A 26,233-nucleotide genomic window follows, 5' to 3' on the forward strand; every position below is an offset into this window, starting at 1 on the left:
AGAGGAATCCAGACCAACAAAAGGTATTAATTGGATATGAAAAGAGACAAAATAAGAATTTATCATTGTTACGACCTAGACCAGCAGTAATAGAAATTCACCAAGAGAATGGCATCTTCAAAACAATAATTAAGAACTATTTAACTATCAAACTATTATTTAAGAATATTATTTAACTATTAATCTATTATTTAAGAAATAAAATCTTGCTTAACTCTAAACTTAACCCCATTGTGCACAAATGTATGTGTGCGAGGGAGTGGGGTGGGTGTAGTCCCAAAACCATTACAGTTCAGGCATAATTCTGATGAGATGATTTTAAAGTTCAATCTCTGAAATCTTTTGTGTTGAAACTCAGAGTCTTTAATATTGCTGTTCAAAAGTTTTCAAACTCACAAATATTTTGTAGATCTGTTTTCAGAGAAATATTTCTTCATACGAATCATTATCCACAAATCCCCCTCTCTCGCATGGAGGTTTCGGAATCTATGTTTCACACGGTGATTTTACAAACTCAGGCATGAGTCAGACATACTAAACATCATAATGGTCACAATCCAGAAACAGGAATGATCTTGTTTTCATTTACCCAGATTTGGGTCAATCACAAGTGACCATTTAAAATTGGATATGAGACTACTGCCTTCTTTTAACAAAGAGACAGTGAAGTAGCTCATTCCCTTTGAAACCACTGATTCTGTGTAGCTCCCATGACAAGGAGAATGCAACACAACAGTACCTCCCTCACTGAAGGCTCCACATTTCTGACTTCAGATGAAATTTAAAGTGCCTTTTTAAGAGTGTTGAAATCACATGACATGACATCACTGCTAATTTTGATTGAAGTTCTTCACTTCCAAATACATTTACAAGCCAATGCTTTCAACCTATCTGCACAGGTCATTGAAGCAAAAGTCTGTTTGTTTGAATAGATTATGCAAGTGTTTCTCTGAGTAAATGGCATTCTCTTTAACCTTTCAATTGGCAATCACTTCAGCTTTCATGGCTGTTTACACACCTTCAACCAAGTAGACATTTCGACTTTCAAACCAGTTCTGTGTGCAAGTGTTGGTGATCTGTCCACCCACAAAGCCTTTTCTTAGAAATATATATAATTCTCTAAAGATTAATATTAACACAATTCTGTCACATCATGTTTGTGTGAAAGGAGATGTAAGAGAGAGATAGAGTTAGGGAAAGGTGACAAGGAAAGAAGTGAGGGGAAGGGCATTTACAAAAGCCAATTAAGTCAATATTTATGCCATATTGAGAGAGCCCAGTCAGAAGATGAGGTCAGTTCCACTCTTTACACATCCATTCAGTGGATAGGGGTGTCATTGGCTCTACTCCAGCATTCAACCCCTTGAGCTAATTGACTGACTGGACCATTTCAGAGACTGGTTAAGAATCAGCCCCAACTGGGGTGAGGTGGGGGGGGGGGGGTGTGGCATGATGTTGTGAGCGAAGGACATAGGAAAACATCTCCCTGGGACAATTAATTAATAACTGAACAAAAAAATGTTTCTCAAAACATTTTCAGTAGCTACAATCTATTTTAAGACTTGCCGGCATAGTTTGATTATGTCTTCAAGAAAGGGAAAGCAAGGAAATTAGTTCTAAAGGAATTCACAAGATTTGAAAAAAATGGGCCCCACATCACCTCAGCTGGATTCTCGCCTCCTCCATGGGTGATGAAAGCGACAGCAGTGAGTTCAGGTGCCTCTGGCACCATCTCTCTGGGGAGCCAAAGAAAATAGCGCTGGCTGGCATCACGAAGAAGTCTGTGGGACTACAAAGTCTTCAAGAACACGAGCGCATGCATAGAACATCGATCAGATGTATAGTAGGAGACTGAAAAGTTAGTTCTCACTGAGGATGAATTTCAAGACCTGCTTGCTTTGCCCTCGGAGGCTGAGTTGGAAATGCTTTTTAAAAATCTATTATTAGCTCTATGCAGCCGGCAGAGGAAGATCAAAGAAGATGGAGGAGAAAACGGAAGAACAATATCAATTGGCTCAATTTCAAGAAGAAACTGTGGAGGTAAAGGTACCTGAAGTTAAAGGGCAAGGTATAGATAGGCAATTGATGAATTAGTTGCAAGCAATGAATCAGAGTATGGATCTATAAATGGGATGTGAATAATCAATTTGAATTTGTTGAAGGAGAAATTAAGAAAATTAACAAAGAGATGAAGAAATATGTGAAAATGGCTGATAAATTGAAAATGCAAGTTCAAAAAGTTGATGAAAATTTACAAGAATATCCTGATGAAGTGGATCAATGTAAAGATGTTCTTAATAGGTTGGAAGATTACGTTTTGGCTTGGAGGATTGAAGAAAAAAGAACACTTACAAAAAATTGACACTTTAGAGCAGGGGTGTCAAACTCAGTTTCACAGAGGGCCAAAATTAAAAACTTGGACTAAGTCATGGGCCAAACTAAATATTTATTGAAAATTTTCAACAACATCTGCATGTTTCTCTTCTTTCAACATGTGTAATGTTAAACTTTTTCTTATTAAAATAAACGTTTAATAATAGTTTTGGTTAAAGTATTTCCAGAAGAAGCATTAACAAATGAAAAATAAAATATTCAATAAATAATATTTCTCTATAGCCTTTAAGCTCCTTTTAAATGTTTTTTTTTCACAAGCCAACAAGTGAAAAAAATAACAATTTGCTTCAATGACAAACAGGTTTGTCTTTTAAAATGATGAACATATAGTCTGCCTCCCACCTGTCTTGAAAAGTCCTGTTTTCTGTCTTTCGTTTGGCCATTTTTCGAAAGGGGTTTATTACATGTGAGTTAGGCGACAGGTGGGGGCAATTAGCGGGCTGACGGGCCGGCGCCAACGAATTTGCAAAGCATTCTGGGATTTGTAGTATTAGTTGTGCATGCGGTATACTGGCACGGTGGCCAGCGGGCCAGCTCTAATACATATTTGATATGATCTTGCGGGCAAAATATAATTATATCACAGGCCAAATTTGGCCCGCAGGCCTGAGTTTGACATGTGTGCTTTAGAGAATTATAGTCGAACAAACAATGTGAAGATTATTGGATTGCCAGAAGGTTGTGAAGGTCCTAATGCAGGGTTTTTTTTCAAAAATAGATTTCAGGGACCTTGGGACCTGAACATTTTCCAAATGGTCTTGAATTGGATAGAGCGCTTAGAAAGCAAATGATGTTAGCTCAATTCCCATGCTCAGTTTTAATCAGATGCTTTCATTATCAAGAAAAGGAAACTATTTTGAGATTAGCAGTCCAGAAATCCCTTTGATTGTGGCTGACAAAAAAAAAATTCTATGCGGAACTCTGTGTGACTCTCGTGAAAAGAAGAACGGAATTTAATCCTGCAAAGTCCGTGCTCTGGAAGAAAGGCTATCAGTTTTCTCTTTGCCATCCTGCAATATCAAAGTTTTTCAGGGGAATAATCAGGCAAAGTTCTTCAACAATGAGATGGAAGCTTTAGAATTTTCCAATTCTCTTCCAACTAATAAATTGGATGAACAGGTTGATTTATTAATAGTAGACGTACCAGAGATTGAGACGATGCAAATGTCAGATTAGGAGATACAGCAGGACATTGCTTGCCTTGCTGATCAATAAAAGTTAATAAAAGCTGCCACCCTTACCTGAAAATGATGAAGACTATCCAAAAATTGTTTGTTTTCTCTTTAGGGGAGGAGAGGGTTTTTTTTTCCCTTTTCCTTCCTTAGCTGTGTGGCACCTTGCGACAAGATTCACTTCCCATATGATTGAGGGCTTTTGTACTGGTTATTTTTGACAGTATCTTTTAGTTGGGGGGGGGGGATTGTATTAACTTTTCTATTTTTTTAATATTTCTTTTTTTTCCTTAATAGAAATATCAGGATTACTTAATGATTTTATGATGTGGGAGGTCCAAGAGGAGAGCAAGAGGGGAGTTATGATTTTTTAAAAAATTTTATATAATTGAAAATAGTAAAACTTTGTATTGCATAAGTTATAATGTTAATCGGCTTAATAACAAAATTAAAATAAAGAGGGTGTTATCTTACTTGAAGAAAATTAGAGTTGATATTGCTCTTTTACAAGAAACTAATTTATCTGTGAAAGAACAACAGAAGTCGAAAAGAGATTGGGTTGGACGTGGTAGCTTCTACTTTTAACTCTAAAGCGAGGGGTGAAGCAATTTTATTTTAAAAAGTCATTACCTATTAAAATTCATAAAGTGGTTATTGATCCTGTGAAAAGATTTGTATTAGTAAATTGCCAAATGTATTCTGAAGATTGGACTTTGATGAATATTTATACACCAAATATAGATGATGAAGGGTTTATTGTGGATACATTTATGCATTTAGCTGAGATTCATCAAAAAAAAATTGGTCGGAGGGGATTTTAATTGTTATTTGGATCCAGTTTTGGACAAAACAACCAGTCAGTTATTTGAAATAAAGCAGCTAAGGCAATTTTGAAAGTTATGAAAGATTTGAAATTAATAGATATTTGAAGGAGATTATTCTCTAAAGACTATTCTTTTTATTCACATAGATTTGATGTTTATTCTTGGATTGATTTATTTCTAATTTCAGCGCAATTGCAAGAAAATGTTATGAATATAGATTATCAGGCCAAATCTTTATCTGATCATTTGCCACTTTTAATGTCGTATCTATTTTTGGAAAAGGAACGAATGGTTTATAGATGGCAATTAAATTCAACATTGTTAAAAAGGATAAGATTTTGTGATTTTATAAGAAAGCATATTCAGGAGTATTCTTAAAAGAGTTCAAATTCTTTTCTTAATAAATTTATTGTTTGGGATGTATTAAAAGCATATTTAAGAGGACAAATAATAAGTTTTATATCAAAAATTAAGAAAGATTATACCAAAGAAGTTAATCAATTAGAAAAGGAAATATAGGATTTGGAAAAGGTATTACAAAAACAAACTTCAAATGAGAAATAAAAGCAATTAATAAAGAAAAAGTATCATTTTAATGTGATTCCAACATATAGGACTGACAAATTTATTGATAGAAATATGCAAAGTTATTATGAATCACAAGAAAGAGCTCATAAAATTTTAGATTGGCAGTTATAACTAAACAATCTTCTAGAACAATTAATGCTGTTAGGAAGAGATCAAATATGATAACTTACAATCCTAAAGAAATTGATGATGTTTTTAAGTTTTTATTCCAATTTATATAGATCAGAATTTATTGGAGATGAAGGTAAGATTTATACATTTCTATCTCAAATTTATCTAACTTGTAATAACAAGATCAGAAAAATTCTGATGCTCCTTTTACAATAAGGATTAATGAAGTGCTTAGTTCATTACGGAATGGAAAATCTCTAGGAGAAGATGGTTTGTCATCTGAATTTTATAGGAAGTTTAAGGACCTTTTAATACTTTTGTTTAAGGAGGTGCTAAAGCAGGCAATGGAATTCCATTCTTTACCAGATTCTTTTTCAACAGTGACAATTACTGATAAAGAAATATAAAGAATTGTTAGATCCTGTATCTTATCATCCAATATCTTTATTGAATGTAGATTATGAAATTGTTGAAATTTTTTTAGCAAATAGATTATCTAAATATCTGCCTGATTTAATCAATATAGATCAACCAGGTTTTATATTAAAAAAAAACAGTATTCTGCTGACAACATTGCAAGATTAATTATCCTAATTAATTTAATTCAGAAAAGAGGAGATCATCATATTGTAGTAACTTTGGACACAGAAAAGGCTTTTGATAGATGAGAATGGAACTTTTCGTTTAAAGCATTGGGGAAGTTTATAAACTGGGTTAAAGCCTTATAAAAAATCCTTTTGATAAAATTTCTGCTTCTGAGTCAAGTCAATAAGGTTGTAATTTGTCCCCAGCTTTATTTATTTTAGCAGTTTAAATTCTAGCTGAACTTATCAGACAGGATTCTAAGATCAAGGGAATTAAAGTGAATCAAGAAGAATATAAAATTAATTTATTTGCTGATGTTGTTTTGTTTGTTTAACTGATCCTTAAAAAAATATAATTACAGATTAGACTGAAGGGATATGGGGAATCTCTGGTCATAAAGTTAATTGGGAAAAAAGTGAGATCATGCCTTTAGCTGTGGGTGATTATACAGATTGTAAAATAGTCACAAAATTTAGGTGGTCAGACATAGTATAAAATGTTTAGGTATTAGAGTTGATAATGATTTTTTAAAAATTATATATATATATATATGCTCCCCACCATGACTACCAGCCCCCCCACATCTCCATCGGGCACACAAAACTCAAAACGGTCAACCAGTTTACCTATCTCGGCTGCACCATTTCATCAGATGCAAGGATCGACAATGAGATAGACAACAGACTCGCCAAGGCAAATAGTGCCTTTGGAAGACTACACAAAAGAGTCTGGAAAAACAACCAACTGAAAAACCTCACAAAGATAAGCGTATACAGAGCCGTTGTCATACCCACACTCCTGTTCGGCTCCGAATCATGGGTCCTCTACCGGCACCACCTACGGCTCCTAGAACGCTTCCACCAGCGTTGTATCCGCTCCATCCTCAACATCCATTGAAGCGCTTACACCCCTAACGTCGAAGTACTCGAGATGGCAGAGGTCGACAGCATCGAGTCCACGCTGCTGAAGATCCAGCTGAGCTGGATGGGTCACGTCTCCAGAATGGAGGACCATCGCCTTCCCAAGATCCTGTTATATGGCGAGCTCTCCACTGGCCACCGTGACAGAGGTGCACCAAAGAAAAGGTACAAGGACTGCCTAAAGAAATCTCTTGGTGCCTGCCACATTGACCACCGCCAGTGGGCTGATAACGCCTCAAACCGTGCATCTTGGCGCCTCACAGTTTGGCGGGCAGCAACCTCCTTTGAAGAAGACCGCAGAGCCCACCTCACTGACAAAAGGCAAAGGAGGAAAAACCCAACACCCAACCCCAACCAACCAATTTTCCCTTGCAACCGCTGCAATTGTGTCTGCCTGTCCCGCATCAGACTTGTCAGCCACAAACGAGCCTGCAGCTGACGTGGACTTTTTACCCCCTCCATAAATCTTCGTCCGCGAAGCCAAGCCAAAGAAAGATATATATATATATATATATATATATATATAGTATGATTTACCTTTGCATAATAGAATTGTTACTCGCTTTAAAAAGTGGAATAATTTACCTATGACTTTAATTGGTAAACTGCATTAAAATGAATGATTTTTTTCTAGAATTCAATAATTTTTTTCAATCAATTTCCATTCCAAATTTTCCAAAAAATTTTAAGGATTCAAATACGGTGGGTAGGAAATTTTTATGGAAAGTCAAAATGCCAAGTGTCTCCTGGAAAAATTGACTTGGAATTAAGTGTTAGGGGGCTTATGTCTTCCTCATTTTAAGAATTATTATAAAGCAGCTCAATTAAGATTTATAAATGTATTGTTTAACTTGGTATTCCATCTTGATCTTCTATTTAATTTAATGCAATAGGAGATATGAATCCCCAAAATTTTATTTATTTATGGAATTCAAAGCTATTATTTGGAATTAGAGAATCGTCTATTTTGAAACATTTGAGTTGTGGAATAATATTGATAATGAAATTGGTATGAAAGGTTTAATATCTAGGAAAATGCCTCTATGTCAAGATAGGCTTATTCCTTATTTGATGGATAATCAATTCTTGAGGATTTGGAGATGGAAGGATATTAAGAGGACTGAAGATTGTTTAATGGGAAACATTTAATATACCTAGTAATACTTTATTTTGTTATTACCAAGTTAAAGGTTTTTTTTTATCTGTAAAAATAAGTCCTATGTTCCCTCAGTAAAGTGAATTAGAATTATTGATTTATAATACAACTGTAAATCAATTTATTTCAGTAATATATAACTTTCAATCTTTTTCTTTCCACTCACATACCACTTTAAGTAATCCCTATGCCATAAGTGTCCTGTGATTAGTAATGGATTTTTTAAAGTGATATGTTGATGGAAATAAAAGTTGAAAATCACTGTTTTAATCATATCTAATGGACGTGTTATGTGTACGGTTACACAACTCCAAAGGAAATGGGCCAATGACAATTTTTCTCAAGCAAAATATTTCAGTAACAATTGAGTCGAGAGAAGAGATTCTCAACCTTCCCTTCCCACTCACCTACTACCTTAAGCAATCCCTTACTAATCACAGGACAGTGATGCCATAGTGATTACTTAAAAAGTGGTATGTGAGTGGAAAGAAAAAGGTTGAGAACCACTGACTAACTTCAAACTAAGCCCCCAGAATTAAGTGTACAAATCAAGATTGAGATGGGAAATAGGTTTAAATACATAAATAAGTGAAAAGGATTGGATGGATTTGTGTAAGATTTAATATGCCTCAACTTATAACAGTAATATATAGGTTAATTAATATAACTTTTTATATCAATTATATTTGACTCCGCAAAAATAAAATAGATTAAACCATGCCGTATCAATTTTATGTTTTAGATGTAGATCTGAGATTGGAAATTAGAAATTTTGGGACAAATTACTGGAATCAAATTCCCAATGGACTCAATGTTATTTTTATTGAGTAATATTAAGATTATAAAGCCAAAATTAAAATTAAATATTTATCAAATTGAATTGTTCTAACATTTCCTGGGAAATGTACAGCAATATCATGGAAGTCAGAAATAGATGGCATGCAGAACTTCATGGCTGTATACCATTAGAGAAAATTACTTATAGTTTGCAAGATAAATACCACATTCTCTGGAAAGTATGGAGCCCATATTTACAAAATGTTGGTTTGCACATATAGTTGATTCTCTTAAGACCCCACTTCTTGATAACCTCCAATAGATTTTTTTCTGTATAAATGTTTTATTTTCTTGGAATTCTCCAGTTTTTTTTTATTTTTATTTTCTTTTTTCTTTCTTATGGATGCTGAAATTGGAAGAGTGGGAGGGTGGGATGAGGCGGATGGGAGGATATGTACCACATGTATAATTTGTTTTGAAATAACTTACAAATGAAGGTAATGTAATTACATTGTAGTTAAATATTTATAAATATGTTTAAAAAAGAATCAGCCCCAATGGATTTACAGTCTTTTCCTGGCTTGGTGTGAGTGGTTGGATTCCTCTTAAGAGACCATTGGTAAACTCAGCAGGACTCCACCACCTCACGTTCACCAATTCAACTACTGTGCTACTAAATCCCTCACTATCTTTTCATACCATCATAAAATGCTTTGTTAATATTAATTTTTACATCAAGCCATTCCCAAGCTTATTGATGAATTATTGGCAAGACTGCAACAAACCTCACATTGCAAACCCACTTCATGGAATGTGTTCAGGGATATGCCTATACATTCATGAGGTGTGGTGGTTTTTCTATGTCCAAAAATGACTCAGGCAGCGTGGAGAACCTTCAGAAAAGTTAAACTTTTATTTGCAAGTAAAGGCTAAGGCAGTCAGAGAACAAGTCACTGATCAAACCCACTGGACACAGCATGTTTCCTATTTTTTATGTTAAATTATAACCGTGCTAGTTCAATCAATCATACCCCTTATCTTAGCAGCGTACCAATCTTTGGTTGGCCACCATTATTTCTCATTCCTTTATCTAATAATCTTGGTTCAAACCACATCCTCCATTATATTCTGCCGCAATTAACTTTTACCTATCCTCCTTATCCTTGCCATGTGATTCATCTTGTCTCGGCACCCTTATCTTTTATCCTTGCTTTGATTATAATTGTTCAATGGTAAAAATGAATAACTGAATTACTGTATTATGAATATATAGTAAATAATTATTGATTAATGGTTACATAATGCAAATATATTATTGAAAGTAATAAAAAGTAATGGTTTCCATAAAGCGACCAAGCCTGAAACATTGTAATAAATCTTTATCTTTCCTCTATTAAGGACACTGTTTGACCGGATGAGGTTCTCCAGCATTATGTTTTTACTTCATCAATGGTGTCTGCAGATTTTCGTCTTTTATGTACTTTAGGGATGTTGGTGTTCAGGAGAAAGTACAATTCACCTCACAAATGTATCAGTACAAGGAACTCCCAAACCAAATGTCAGAAATGTATTGAAATCACTGTTGCCCCAATGAGCTTTATCACACAGCATCCTCTTTACCAGAAGCCCACGTGATGGGAGAGTGCAATTCTGCTGATCCATTTGGTTCGTGAGTTGTCCGAACTTTCTGGATATTGGATAATATTTGTATTAATTCAATTTGTTTTGAGGGTGTTCCAGTAAACTCATGCAGCTGAAATTGAGTGTGAAAGTTGGTACATTGGTTCTGGGAGTGGAATGTGAGGATTAACAGAGGAATTTTACATGATAGAAGGAATTAGGGGATATGGGGAGAAGGCAGGTAGGTGGAGTTAGGCCATAAATTAGATCAGCCATGATCGTATTGAATAGCGGAGCAGGCTCGATGGGCCGAATGAGGTGATAGAGGAATTAGGGGACATGGGGAGAAGGCAGGTAGGTGGAGTTAGGCCATCAATTAGATCAGCCATGATCGTATTGAATGGCGGAGCAGGCTCGATGGGCCGAATGAGGTGATAGAGGAATTAGGGGACATGGGGAGAAGGCAGGTAGGTGGAGTTAGGCCATAAATTAGATCAGCCATGATCGTATTGAATGGCGGAGCAGGCTCGATGGGCCGAATAAGGTGATAGAGGAATTAGGGGATATGGGGAGAAGGCAGGTAGGTGGAGTTAGGCCATAAATTAGATCAGCCATGATCGTATTGAATGGCGGAGCAGGCTCGATGGGCCGAATGAGGTGATAGAGGAATTAGGGGACATGGGGAGAAGGCAGGTAGGTGAAGTTAGGCCATAAATTAGATCAGCCATGATCGTATTGAATGGCGGAGCAGGCTCGATGGGCCAAATGAGGTGATAGAGGAATTAGGGGACATGGGGAGAAGGCAGGTAGGTGGAGTTAGGCCATAAATTAGATCAGCCATGATCATATTGAATAGCGGAGCAGGCTCGATGGGCCGAATGAGGTGATAGAGGAATTAGGGGACATGGGGAGAAGGCAGGTAGGTGGAGTTAGGCCATAAATTAGATCAGCCATGATCGTATTGAATGGCGGAGCAGGCTCTATGGGCCGAATGAGGTGATAGAGGAATTAGGGGACATGGGGAGAAGGCAGGTAGGTGGAGTTAGGCCATAAATTAGATCAGCCATGATCGTATTGAATGGCGGAGCAGGCACGATGGGCCATTTTTGGCCTACTCCTGTTCCTACTTCCAAAAAAAATGGCATGGTGAGTGGGAATGGAGTGTGGGGGTGGGATGGTGAGTGGGAATGGAGTGTGGGGAATGGGACAGTGAGTGGTAATGGAGTGTGGGGAGTGGGTGGGGAACGGGACAGAGAGTGTGGGGAGTGGGATGGTGAATGGGAATGGAGTGTGGGGATTGGGTAGTGAGTGGGAACGGAGTGTGGGGAGTAGGAGGGTGAGTGGGAATGGAGTGTGGGGAGTGGGTGGGGAATGGGACAGAGAGTGTGGGGAGTGGGATGGTGAATGGGAATGGAGTGTGGGGAATGGGACAGTGAGCGGGAATGGAGTGTGGGGAACGGGACAGTGAGTGGGAATGCAGTGTGGGGATTGGGTAGTGAGTGGGAATGGAGTGTGGGGAGTAGGAGGGTGAGTGGGAATGGAGTGTGGGGAGTGGGTGGGGAATGAGACAGAGAGTGTGGGGAGTGGGATGGTGAATGGGAATGGAGTGTGGGGAGTGGGGAGGTGAGTGAGATCAGAGTGTGGGGGTGGGCAGTGAGTGGTAATGGAGTGTGTGGAGTGGGGCAGAGAGTGAGAATGGAGTGTGGGGAGTTGTAGGGTGAGTAGGAATGGAGTGTGGGGAGTGGGAAGGTGAGATTAGAGTGTGGAGGTGGGGTAGTGAGTGGAAATGGAGTGAGGAGAGTGAGACTCTGAGTGGGAATATAATGTGGGGAGTGGGACAAAGAGTGGGAATGTGTCGGGTGTTGGATTGAGTGGAAATGTTATGTGGGGAGTTGGGCAAGGAGTGGAAATCAAGGGTGTGAAGCAGTACCCTGATGAGTGGGAAGTGTTGGAAAGGGAACTCTGGTGAGAGCAGAAAGTGGGGGCTCCCATGTAGAAGAGAGCACAGGAACTCAATCTTGTGGTGTGGCATGTGAAAGTGGGAATTGGGACATTGAGATGGGGACCCAATGAGAGGAAGAGAGGAGGAGAAACATCATGAATTGGAGAGAATTCAAAACCATAGTCATTTCCAAATAATTAAAGGGCATATGGGTGACATTTTGTTCATATGCTTGGTGTTGGACAAAGCACAGTGGACCCTCAGATTGCAGCCATTCTTGAGACGGATTCCCCCTTATAGGATTCAACTCAATCCACATATTTGAGATACACAAAAAAAAAATAACTTTTTTGGAAGTTATGTGAAAAATGGAAATACATTTACATTTTTACTTCTGTTTTTTGATGTTGAGGATTTGGGTTTGTGTTACACATATCAAAGTGTTTTGGAGGAACAAGACCCCACCTTCTACCACTCACCTTTAATGCGAGGGCTGGCTACATGGAACAGCAAACTAATCATATTGCAGTCTGCATTTGTCCATTTAGGCCAAAGATGCTTTTGCTGCATTTTATAATATTCAAAGTTACAATATGGAGGGTGGAGTGGGGGGAATGAAATTGATCTATTAAATGGCTATTACAGATAACCTGGAGACTTGGAGAATTTAAGATGAAATCTAATTGAACTCATCTTACAAAGAAAATAACTTAGATTCAAGGGTTTCTTGTGGTTCAGAGAATTTCTGCCATTGCTATTTTGAGTGATAGGAGATTTGGATACTGTGCCTTTGAAGCTGGAGAGAAAATCTGAAATGTCGCTTCAACCCCTACGGCTCAATGTAAAGAATATTCTTCCTCTGCTAAATGAAACATTGAGTTATGTCCCGTAGATAAGAGCAGTGCAGCCAATGAATTAAATTGACAAACCTAATCAAATTAGAAGGATTACGAACCACAGCCTTGTGTGCCCGAGCTCAATAAGGTTTAAAAGAAGCACTTTTAGTCACAATGTCTTCCTTTTCACAGTACTTCAATAGCAGATTTTATTCAATATTTTTGAGTTTACTGCAATCTTAAATCAGCACAGCACATTATGGCCCATTATGTTTATGTTGGCTCTTTGAAAGGAGAATCCAATTGTTCCATCTCAATAGTCTGCAAATATTATCTCTTTACTTCATCTCTTCTGAACTGAAGCTACTTACATTCATTTTACAAGCAATGAGGTCTGAAGGCAGGAGGGCACTTATTTTTCGATTATTTTTTTTTAAATCACAATTTTTACAAAGCAGGTATATTTTAAAACATAATACTATAAATCTTTACAATATCAGGCAAAATGAAGTGCCGCCAGGAATTTAGAGGAACGGGCATGTGAAAATGGTTTTGACAAAGAGTTAATCTTGATAAAGAATTTGGTTCCCAGTCCTTTGCTTCTTTCTGAACATATTAATAATTTAGGCTTAGACATGGGGGGACAATCAGGAAGTTTTCAACTGATGCAAAAATTGGCTGAGCTAAGGAGGAAAGCTTTTGATTGCAGGGAGAGAATTTGCAAATCAAGTTCAAGTTTATTATCATCAAATTGCAAAACAGCGTTCTTCAGTCCTCAGTGCAGAACATCACAAGATCTAGGCCCATCAGCCCATTGAGTCTGCCCCACCATTCTATCATGTGCATGCAGCCATGCAGCCAGACAAATATACACATATAAAAATGAATAAATATTGTTTATTAAATATTAGAGTCTTGGGTGGTCAGTGTGAGCTGTTCCTTTGGTCATTCAGTATTTTCACTGCCCGTGGGAAGAAGCTGTTCCTCAGCCTGGTGGTGCTGGATCTGATACTCCTGCATCTCTTTCCTGACAGAAGCAGCTGAAAGATGCTGAGTGCAGGGTGGTAAGGGTCCCCAATGATTTCACACAACAGAGAAGTATGAGGTGGGGAGAGACATCCATGCATGGAGTTGACACAGTAAGTGGCAGGACGCTGAGTGGTTAGAGTGAACGGCAAGAGAAGTAGAGTTCAATAAGGTGGTGGACAAAGCACAGTGGACCCTCAGATTGCAGCCATTCTTGAGACGGATTCCCCCTTATAGGATTCAACTCATGCCTTGGGAGGCATGTCCAGCTGGATAAAAGGCACAGGGATGCTTTCCTCTATTTGCTAAGACAAGGAAGAGAGGAAGAAGGACATTAGGGTGGGACTGAATACAACAGGAGTTTCAAGGCAACTTGAATTCCGAGTACATGCTTGGGTACCACAATACAAGGACCATGTGACAGAGGTGAAGAAAATGAGGATGAAATTGATGTTACCAAGCCTGGGAGATGTAACTGTGAGGAAGAACTGACTGATAATATTTTCTTTAGAATGCAATGGGAGGGGGGCGTGGCAAGATGGCGTAAGGATCAGACGTGCTTTCCAGTCCTCTCCTGACTCTATCTTATTGTTTTATCTAGAAATGCCCGTTAAAATTTTTTAAAGTTTAGATAACATCAGTGCTGTTAATTTAACTTCTGATGGTACAATTGGTGAAAAAGAGCAAAAAAAAATGACAACAGATCATCAAAAAACTACATTTTTTTTGGAGCCTACCTGTAGAAAAGACACCGGGACTCAGCGTGAAATGGATCCCAGGAGAGAGATACAGTGTTCGGATGCAGAGCTCTATGTTACATCGATAGAGCCCCCTAAAGAGGGCGCCAAACAGCCTTTAGAACAAAGAGTTACTCAGGTTCGCACATGCGCAGTAGCATCTGACGGCAATGTTATGAATGAACCACTTGTAGTATCATCAGCTGAAGTATTACCAGCTGAAACACCGGCTGGGAAAGGCATCTGTCAACTGTAGCGGTGGTGCTGCAAACTGCACCTCTTGAGATAGAAGAACCTATACAACTTGATGTACTGGGAGAACTTAATACATTATGGACTGGGGAAAACCCCGGCCAGCGTCCTCCAGTCACTGCTGGAGAGGCTGTGGCTGGGGTTTCCACACACAGTCATACTACAAGGAAGGCAACCAGAATGAAGGAAGGAACAGAAGATCCTTTGGTTATGCAGAAGAAGCAGGAATCTGTTGAGCCAGAATCTCTTCCAATTGAAAAAATTCTTGTGAATCTTGAATCTAAATTATCTTATACAATGCAGGGATTATCCAAGATTATGACTGAACTTGGTACTAGGTTTAATACCCTGGTGAAAATACATTCTCAACAGATGGCTGAGTTTGGAGCTTTTAAGCTTCAAGTGAGAGATAAATTTAATTTGTGTGAAGAAGATATAGACGAAATACGAGATCAAGTTTTTGATGTGACCAAAATGGTTGAAGACTTACAAACTCAAAATAAAAATTTGGTGAAACAGATTGATTATTTGGAAAACCAATCCAGACGGAACAATATAAAGATTATTGGTTTGCCGGAAGGTATGGAGGGACCAGACCCAAGAAAATTTTTTACTGAATGGATTCCGCAGGTGCTGGGTCAAGAACATTTCCCAGAAGGTATAATACTGGAACGTGCTCACAGAGCTTTGCGTAGAAGACCTATTTCAGGTCAAAGTCCAATATCTGTTTTGGTTCGTTGCTTGAATTATTATGACAGAGAAATAATTTTACGAGTGGCTATTAGAAATGCACAACAGAGAAAATCACCCTTGATGATTCAAAATAATCGAGTTTTCTTCTATGTGGATTTGAGTCAAGAGGTCATGTTCCAACGACGGGAATTCAACCCTGCTAAAGAGTTGTTGTGGAAGAAAGATTATAAGGCAACCTTTAGATATCCAGCTGTTTTGAAGGTTTTTCAAGATGGTTACCAACCAAAGTTCTTTGATTCTCCAAAGGAAGCTATAGCATTTGCTCAAGAGCTGCTAATCACTCAGTTTCAACAGAGATATAGTCCGCCACGATCTCCAAGGAGACAAGAGATGGAAGAAAAGAGCCGTGCTCCAAGAAGGAATGGTTGTAATGGTGACTCGGCAGTTGGAGCTGATTCAAAGAAGAGTTGTCCTTTTTTTTTTCTAATGCTTGTTTTCAAAAAAAAGGGATATTAAGATGAAGTGAGAGTTGGGGAAGAGAACTGGATAGGCACTATTTTCTGAAAGTCATCTGCTACGTGTGAGTTATCTCATACCCATTTTTTTGGGGGAGTTACTGCATTGTGCGGGTTAGACGGGAGGGGGTATTTTTAACCTCCTACCCATTTTTTTTTCTTTTTTTTTTGTATTATTAGATTAAAGAGTGAAGGGTTTTTTTTGTTTAAATAATTTTTTTTTTTAAATTTTCCTTTTTTTTCTCTTCTTTCTTTTTTTTCTTTTTTTTGATCGTATTAAGAGAGGGTAAGGGGGTAAGAGTTGGTTTTTTTTAACTGTTGTAAGACATGTCAAAATTTAAATTTGCTTCTCTTAATGTTCAGGGTTTGAATAATCCTATAAAGCGTAAGAAAGTACTTGCTTATTTAAAAAAAATTAAAGTAGATATGGCCTTTTTACAGGAAACTCATTTGAAAGATAAAGAACATTTGAAACTTAAGTGGGACTGGATTGGACAAGTCTTATATTCTTCATTTAATTCAAAGGCAAAAGGAGTTGCGGTTTTGGTACATAAGAATTTACCGTTTCAATTGCAAGACGAGGAGAAAAATGGAGGAAGACTACTTAAGTTGAATTGTATGATCTATAATGAAGCCTGGACTTTGATTGATATTTATGCTCCAAATGTTGAAGACACTGCTTTTATTACAGAAATATCTTTATTATTGGGACAAGCTAATTCCAATGTGATGATTGGGGGGGATTTAAAAATGGTATTAGAACCATTATTGGATAAGTATCCAAAGGTAATTAAGAAATCTAAGATGGCGATACATATGGCTAATATGATGAAAGATTTGAATTTAGTTGATATTTGGCGTAGATTTAATCCTACACAGAAAGACTTTTCTTTTTATTCTTCTCGACATAATTCTTTTTCAAGACTTGATTATTTTTTAATTTTGGCACATTTACAGGATAAGGTTATATCTGTGGATTATAAGGCAAGGTTAGTCTCGGACCATTCATTGTTATTACTGGAATATCAAAGTTCTCAAGTTACACAACATACTTTAAGATGGAGATTTAATACTATGTTACTACAAAAGCCAGAATTTATTGTTTATTTGATAAAACAAAATTGAGGATTTCATTGCTAATAATGTTCACTCTGTTTCTGATCAGTTTGCTTTGTGGGACGCAATGAAAGCTTTTTTACGAGGTCAAATTATCAGTTATGCATCCAAACTGAAGAAAGAGAGAGTTAGAGAAACTGAGGATTTGGAGAAGAAAATAACAATCTGTGAAAAAGAATTTCAAAAGAAAGCTACTGAATTCCAAAAGATCCAATTAACTAATTTAAAGTTGAAGTATAATAAGTTACAGTCATATCGATTTGAATCTCTGTTGAATCGTTCAAAAAATAAATTTTATGAATGGGGTGAGAAAGCTCATAAAGTATTAGCTTGGCAATTAAAAAAATAACAGTTATCTAGGATTATACCAGCTATTAGAAATAAATCGGGTATTACTTTTAGTCAAAAAGAAATTAACGATGAATTTTGTAATTTTTACAAAAAACTTTATTTGACTGAATGTAAAGAGATAAAAGAAGATGCAACAGACTCTTTTTTGAAAAATATTAATTTACCACAGTTATCTCAAGAAGACAGACAAGAGTTAGATAAACCTTTTACGGATAGTGAAATTGAAATGGCTATAAAGGATATGCCAAATGGAAAAGTGCCTGGTGGAGATGGTTTTTCCATTGAGTTTTACAAGACTTTTTATGTTGATATATCTTCCTTATTTAAGAATGTAATACAACAACTTTATGATACTTTTCAATTACCTGAGTCCTGTTCTAATGCTATAATTACAGTTATACCAAAAAAAGATAAAGACCCCTTACAGGTAGCTTCTTACCGTCCTATATCTTTGTTAAATGTAGACTATAAAATAGTGGCTAAAGTTATGGCTAATAGGTTGGCTCAGTATTTACCAAAGATAATACATCGTGATCAAACAGGTTTTATAAAAGTAGGTCTGCTTCGGATAATATTCTAAGATTAATTACTTTGATAAATAGATCTAAATCTCAGAAGAATTATCCAATGGTGGTTTCATTGGATGCGGAAAAGGCATTTGATAGAGTAGAATGGAAGTTTTTATTTAAAGTACTTGAAAAGTTTTCATTTGGTCTCTCATTTATTGGTATGATTAGGGCTCTGTATAATGGTCCGAAAGCTAGAGTTGTTACTAATGGTTTGCTTTCAGAATCCTTTAATTTAACAAGATCTACTAGACAAGGATGTCCATTATCACCCGCCTTGTTTGCTTTAGTTATTGAACCTCTAGCACAATTAATACGTCAGAATGATAGTATCAAAGGTATGAGAGACTTGAATGAAGATTATAAAATAAATTTATTTGCGGATGACGTTTTGCTGTATTTGGTGGATCCTGATGTTTCTCTGCCAGCACTTCAAGATTCCTTAAAGATTTATTGTAAATTATCTGGTTGTAAGGTTAATTGGACTAAAAGTGAAATTTTATCAATTAGTAAAGATGATTATTCAATGTTTAGAAATATTACGAATTTGAAGTGGACGAAACAAATTAAATATTTGGGAATTAATGTTAATACTGACTACCAAAATTTATATTCACTTAATTATCTTCCTTTAATTAAGAAGATTAAGGCAGATTTAGTTAAATGGAAAGATTTACCTTTGGGTTTATTAGGAAGAATTAATATTATAAAAATGAATATTTTTCCTCATATACAATATTTATTTCAATCAATTCCTTGTTGTTTACAAAAAAGATTTTTTAAGGATTTATATAAAGTAATTAGGGATTTTTTGTGGAAAGGAAAATTTCCTAGGGTGGCATTTAAAAAATTTATGAGGGATTTTCAATTTGGAGGGTTATGACTACCTAACTTTCAATTTTATTATGAAGCAGCTCAATTTAGATTTCTTAGCGCATTAATGGACACACAAGATACATCTAGTTGGGCACAGATAGAATTGGCAGTTATTTCTGAAAAATTTTCGAATGAATTTTTATTTCGATGGAATAAAAATTTGTTACGAACTTATGATGTACCAATATTGAAACATTTAATAAATTTATGGACAAGTAAATTACATAAAATGGGATTGAAAAATAAGTGGTCGGGAATATTACCATTATATAATAATCAACTTGTTCCTTTCACGGTATCTAATACTATTTTGAAACAATAGTATTTTGTTGGAAAGTGAAAGTAAAATAGATTGGGATAAAGATAAAATGAAATGGGAAAAAGATTTAAGTTTAACAATAACTGAAGAAGATTGGTCTGAAATCTGCCGTAATAGTGTTCGAAAATTGATTAATGCTAGATTGGCGATGATTAATTATAGTTTTATACATCAATTATATTTAACACCCAAAAAATTAAAAAAATTTGGTTTTAGTAAGTCAGATCTTTGTTTTCGTTGTGATCAGGTTTCTGGTACGTTTTTACATGCTGTTTGGTTGTGTGATCGGTTACAACAATTTTGGAAAGGTATTCAATCTGTATTTAATAATCTATATAATCTTCATATTGTATTAGACCCTGATATATTTTTATTAGGGAATATGCAACCATTGATTGATTTAGATTTAGATAATTACCAGATCTCTTTTATTTATTTAGCGCTGGCAGTGGCCAAGAAATGTATAGCGATTACTTGGAAGAATAGAAATGTATTGTCTTTAGATAGGTGGTATTCAGAGATGAAGTTTTGTTTGGTTATGGAAAGAATATCTTTTTCTATACAAGATAAGATGTCTTTTTATGAGTTAAAGGGGACCCCATTTATTGATTATATACAATTTAAATAAGTTTGAATTAATCTTTTTTTCTTTAAAAAAACTTTTTTTATTATATATTTTTTCTATATATATGTTTTCTTTTTTTAGTTTTTTATTATTAGTTGTTTTTTTTCATTTAAATTCTTTTTGTTTTTGTTTTTTCATATATATTCTTATATAATAAAATTTTTCAGATTAATAATTAATACTTAATTATTTTTTTTAATATATGTCAATCTTTTTTTTAAGATATATATTTTTTATTTTTTTTATTATACTAATAGTATTAATTCTTCACTCTTTATCATGGGGGTGGGGAGGGGGGGGTTCAGGGGTTAAAATAGTTTTTTTTTTCATTAATCATGGAATTGAATTTAGGAGCTGAGAGGTAATGTTGCAGCTCTATAGGACCCTGGCCAGAGCCAACTTGTGCTCAGTTCTGGTCTCCTCACTACTGGAAGGATATGGTCATAGAAAGGGTGCAGAGGAGATTTACAAGGATGCTGCCTGGATTAGAGGATTAGTGAACATCTTATGAAAACAGTGAACTTGGCCTTTTCTCATTGGAGCAACGGAGGGTGAGAGGTGACCTGATGGAGGTGCATGAGATGATGAGAGGTCTTGATCATGTGGACAGTTACAGGTTTTCATTCCCAGGGCTGAAATGGTTGCCACAAGAGGACACAGGTTTATGGTGGTGAGGAGTAGGTACAGGGTATGACAGGGGTAAGTTTTTGTTATGCAGAGAGTGCATGGAATGGGCTGCTGGCAACAGTGGTTGACTTTTGGATAGATAGCTGGAGCTCAGCTATGGGTTAGCCTAGTAATTTCTAAGGTAGGGACATGTTTCAGCACAAGATTATCTTGAATTTGTTGCCTCCATCAATCACACAGCCCCCTCAGCCCTACTCCCACGCCCTACACTCTCCTACTCCTGCATCTGAGATCCATCACCTGTATACTTAACACACAAGTGCATGCATGGTATTACGCCCAGGCATAGACCATCAGTGGCAGATACCACCACTCCCAACAAAGGTAAGTATGCAACCGCGAAAGCCCCCACCCCCCCCCCCCCCCTCACCCGGCTCTGACCCTTGAAAGGAGGTGACTAATTAGAAATGGCCCACTACATAACGGACCAGATATGCTGACAGTCTGGCCTGACCTTATACAGTCGTGCAAGACAGGCAACGGTGCGACTGGTCCTCTGACTCTGGTTCCTATGCAGGACATGGACCGTCGATAAACACTGGCCTCGACCTGTCAATGGAAACCGTGTCAGCTTTACCATTCCTGTCAATCACAAGAGTCTTCAGGGGGCATTGTAAGACCTGAAAAGAACTATCATAAACAGGCTGAAGTGGTTTGTGAACAGTATCATGCCAAAAGACCACACGAATAGTGTTGTAAATCATTCGGCACATACATTGCAGGTGGCGTCTGCTGCATAGGAGTAGGTTGGAGTAATCTCATGGCTTCCCAAAGATGATAAACATAACTAGCTGGATCATAGAGCGATGTGCTTGGACTCAGATTCACACACTCGCCTGGCAAGGTTAACGTCCATATACTAATTCTGCCGCTGAACATCCAGGAACTGCCTTAACAGCAGTACACACTCCAAGGAGAATCCTGGACAAAACTTTGCTCCAGTGGTTCTCAACTTTTTTTCTTTCCGCTCACATCCCACTTTAAGTTATCCCTATGCTATCAGTGCTCTGTGATTAGTAAGGGATTGCTTAAGATGGTATGAAAGTGGGAAGGGAAGGTTGAGAATCACTGCTCTAGACCCAATTGTTACTGAAATATTTTGCTTGAGAAAAATGGTCATTGGCTTATTTCCTTTATGGAACCGTGCACATAACGAGTCAATGAGGTACGATTAAAACCGTGGGTTTCAAACTTTTTCTTTCCACCCACATCCCACCTTAAGCAATCCCTTACTGATAACAGAGCACCGATGGCATAGGGAATACTTAACTTGGGATGTGAGTGGAAAAAAAAGGTTGAGAACCACTGTCGCAGATGCATCACCACCTGCTGTTAATGCTGCCTTCATTTGATGATGGAAACAGAAATCCAGAACAACAAAATCCCCCAGCGTAAGTGATAGCGCACACGAGCATCGATTACATCATTAGCTGCGACTGGCTCCACTCCCGATGGAGGTAAGTATGCGACTGCGAAACAGCCACTTTCTATATTGCCACCAACAGCTTCACTTCAACTAATCAAATATTTGTTCTGCCCTCATATTGACACCCTTCATGGGCTCCATTTGAAAATTTGTTCTCCCTCTAAACTCTCTCCTCAAAGGCCAGATCTTTATTCTCTTCTCTCTAGATCCTTTATAAAACCACTTCCACCTCTTGCTCCAGCCATCAATAGCTTCATTAAACCCCCCTCCCTTTTCCACGATGTGTGTTGCGCTTACTTCCAGCAGACTCTCATGGGACCAGTCAGCTGCACACAAGTTGGTTCATTTGATGGGTGATTGCTAATTTAGATAAATAGAATAAAAACTTATACAACTAGCAAGTTCAAGTTTATTATTATCTGATTGTACATATACAATCCAATGAAACAATCTCTCGCCGGACCATGATACATGGGCAAAAACAGACAATGCACAATATATAAAGATCACATAAATAATCTAGATAAATAAAAATAAATATTTTGGATGATTGCCATGGTTAAAAGACTCACAGGTTGTGGGAAAAGGTTATTCCACAGCTTGGCAGTCCCAACTTTACTGCTTCTGTACCTTCTTTTTTACAGCAATGGATTGAAGATGTTTGGCGCTGGATAGAAGGGGTTAATTCAGCCTCTTTGGACAGCACCTCCAGTAAATGCTGTTTATGAAGGAAAGGGAGACCCCAGTGCTCCGCTCAGCTGTTTTAATAATTCTCAGTATGGACTTCCGGTCTGATGCTTTGCAGTCACTATAATCAAACAATGAGGCAGCCAGACCAGACAATTTCAATTGTGCTACTGTAAAAAAGTTGTCAAGGTGGATACTGATAGACTTTATCTCCTCAGATGCCTTACGAAGTGTAGGAGATGCAGCACCTTCCAGACTTACGAGGAGCTGTTGTGAGTCCAAGATATGTAATCCCTCATAGTTGATAATCTAGGTCAGAATCTAGCCCTGAACAACAGAGATGCAATAATTAAGGGTTCTAGGTTAAGAGACATGGGGCTTCCTCTGTACAGACAGGCTCACATGAGACATGCAAGAGACTGTAGATACTGGAAACTGAGGCAAAACACAATCTGCTGGAGGAACTCAAGCAGTATCTGTGTTGGAAAACCCCTCATTGGAGTCCTGTTACATCACTTCCTCTGGTACAGCATCCAGCTCCATGGTGCCTTGCTCCTGGCCTTTAACCTTCCTGGCCATATTTGCAAACTTTCTCTTGACATAGAAGGCGGAAGGAAGCATTTCAGTTTATCAAATCCATACTAGCTCAAAGAGAAATAAGGCAATTGTAGGTATGGGATTGGTGCAGGAAAATAATGGCTTGATGAAAGACTATCCATGAAGTTAATATGGGGCAAAGTGTCTTTTCTTGTACTCTGCTATTCTCGTGAAAGGCAGTGGTAGTTCGAATGGCTCTATATTACAGTTTATCTTTTGTGTGTGGCTGCATCAGGCTGGGCGTGGAACCAAAGTACAAGGGCACCAAGTGCCGCTAAGAGCTGGTTCAACATGTTCAGGGTGTTTTGAAGGATGGGTCTGGCTTCATTGCCGTGCAATGGCCCAATCAGCTGGACTTTGCCACACCACCTGTCCTTCGTGGCAAATTTTTCCAGACAAACATCTATGTCCATAAGGCCATTAGGCCTTGAGAGTTTGTTATCGTGGCACCTCTCTCTACCCCTCTCTCTCTCTCTCTCTCTCTCTTGTGTTCCATCTTGTCATTATTTGATACCCAACCCAATACTGTGGTATTTTGATAAATGTGAAGATGAAGTCAGAGCAGGTTACTCCTGGAATGATGTAGCTTGAGTAATGCTTTATCAGGGCATGACAACTTACAGGAGCCCTGGATGAGATTGAATACCTCAGAGTGTGAGAACCATTGCTTGTGACTTTTTGCCTTCTGAACAAATAATATCAAATAATGCCCTGTCTCTGGTGAGGGGCATGAATTGTAGGTGGGAATTGCACAGTTTCAATGCACATCCAGGGGTCTCACTCCATTGATGTCTGGATTATTTGGAGATCATTTTGTCATGTTATTTCCCTGGTACAGCTTGTGATCCAGGTAGCTGAAACTGTGACAAGATGTAGTAAACTACATTTGTTTGAAAATCCTGATGTGTTGCAGGCAGTTTCACTGAAAACTTGGTGAGATAATTCTCAAAACGTGCTGAATAACTGTTAAAGAATCCAATTCCCTCACTGAACACTGTAGGAGCAACACGTTGAAATGCACATATGCTTTACTAAGGATGAGACAAAACCTTTCATTACTGAGTCCCTTTTGTTGAATGCACACACAGTTAAAAAAATAGATTTTTTAATCAAAATATGGTGATTGATTTTACAAAAGATGAGTAAAGGGAAGGATAAAACATAGCTCAAGCTCGACAGAGTTCCAACAGTATTGGGAAATAGCTGCCTGTAGATTGTGAAAAATAATAGTATCTTACAGCAGTGAAGGAAGATGTCAGCCCCTTGGGCTTCTTTTAGCTCTTTGACAGAGTAACTAATTGTTCAGTGCTCTTTTCTGGGATATCCTTTTTTAAATAGTTACCCAATTTAGTTTTGAAAGCAACAATTGAATCTGCATTAATTTTTCTAATGAATAGCACATCCCTGGTCACAGACCAGTTCTTGAAAGAAACAGGCATTGGGAAAAAAAAAGGTCAGCTGCCCTTAAAGTGGGTACGTTCCTTTGGCCCCATGGGATACATCCTTGATCACTGAGCAAAGCGAGGGACAAAATTGCAGGGGCCTTGGTGGCAATCTTCCAGTTTGTTGCAAAAAGAGGCGTGGGGTGCAGTGAAGTGCAATTCACTGGTTGTGCGTGATGCTGATGGCTGATTCTGCCCCTCTCTCCTCACATATAACCCTGGTTGCCTGCCTCAACCCAGAACCCTTCGACGACTACTGTGAGACCCTATCCATAGTTATAAGCTAATAAGAGCATTTGTTCTCCCTCCAGTCATGAGAGCTTTTATTCACGCTACAAAAGGATAAATCCAGTAGTTTCAGTTTAGCTTTGTTAAAGTTCTAAAAATAGAATCACTTGATTAAATGTGGCAGCACTCTTCACGCAGCAGTTAGTGCAATGCCATTTCAGCACCTGCGATCCGAGTTTGCCTATCAGGACATTCTTCTCATGTCTTTTCCATTCTTCTCATGCCTGTCTGTGTGGGTGTCCTTCAGGTGCTCTGGTTCCCTCCCATCCTCCAACAATGCATGGTGCTTGTAGTTTAATTGGGCAGCAAGGCCACGTGGGCCAGAAGGGCGTGTTACGGTCCTCCATCGTTAAATTAAATTAAATCAGAAATAAATTAAACAAGTTTTTAAAACGTGCATTGATAGGAGGAAGTCAATATTTATTAAAAACATGATTTGCAAATCACATCTACCTCGGTTGAAACAGTTTTCTGATGAAGTTGGAAAGAGGATCAATGAGGGAAATGTAGTTGATGTACCACATAAAGAGCTACATTATGTTTATTCTAATAAAAACCAAGAACTGTAGCAACATAGGTAGAAAATAGGTTAGGTTGTTTCTTGTACTGGAGGGAAGTGTAGAGTACAAGGATTGGAATCAGGACCTCTACTTTATTTCATTTATGGCAAAGGATGCTCAGAAAACAATTTTCGAATTTGGGGTGTTTCTGTGCTGTAATTTATAAAAGAATTTAGACATTCAGCATGGTGACAGGCCATTTACTCCCACGGGTCTGTGCCACCCAATTTACACCCATTAACCTAAACCCCCAGTATGTTTTGAACGGTGGGATGAAACCAGGCAGAACCCTCGCAGACACGGGGAGAACATACAAACTCATTAAAGACAGTCCGGGAGTCGAACCCTGGTCCCGGTCCCAATCTCTGGCACTGTAAAGGTGTTGTGCTAACCGTTGAGAAAGTGGGGACATTGCCATGCTTCCTTCTTGTTTTCTTTGATGTGCTAAATTCAGGAGGTTCTCTGATTTCTGGAAGTCCAATGTTCTATGGTTCTATGAGAAAAGTAGCACAAATTTCAAGAAGGGGTCCAGGTAGAGAGATGAA

The 26,233-nt window shown here is 37.7% G+C and overlaps 1 long non-coding RNA gene across 2 annotated transcripts in view; it reads right to left on the reverse strand.

Annotated features, from left to right (window-relative positions):
- LOC138756992 (uncharacterized) overlaps positions 1-26,233 on the reverse strand; it is a 216,825-nt gene that overhangs the window by 35,783 nt on the left and 154,809 nt on the right. The window contains exon 4 of one of the 2 annotated variants that reach the window (XR_011353259.1): positions 25,571-26,181. The exons of the other annotated variant lie outside the window; for it this stretch is intronic. This is a non-coding gene — a long non-coding RNA (uncharacterized lncRNA). Of the gene's footprint in view, positions 1-25,570; positions 26,182-26,233 lie in introns of those variants that run through there. 2 annotated transcript variants of the gene reach the window in all.

Source organism: Narcine bancroftii, chromosome 3, assembly GCF_036971445.1.
Source record: "Narcine bancroftii isolate sNarBan1 chromosome 3, sNarBan1.hap1, whole genome shotgun sequence".
Lineage (NCBI taxonomy): Eukaryota > Metazoa > Chordata > Chondrichthyes > Torpediniformes > Narcinidae > Narcine > Narcine bancroftii.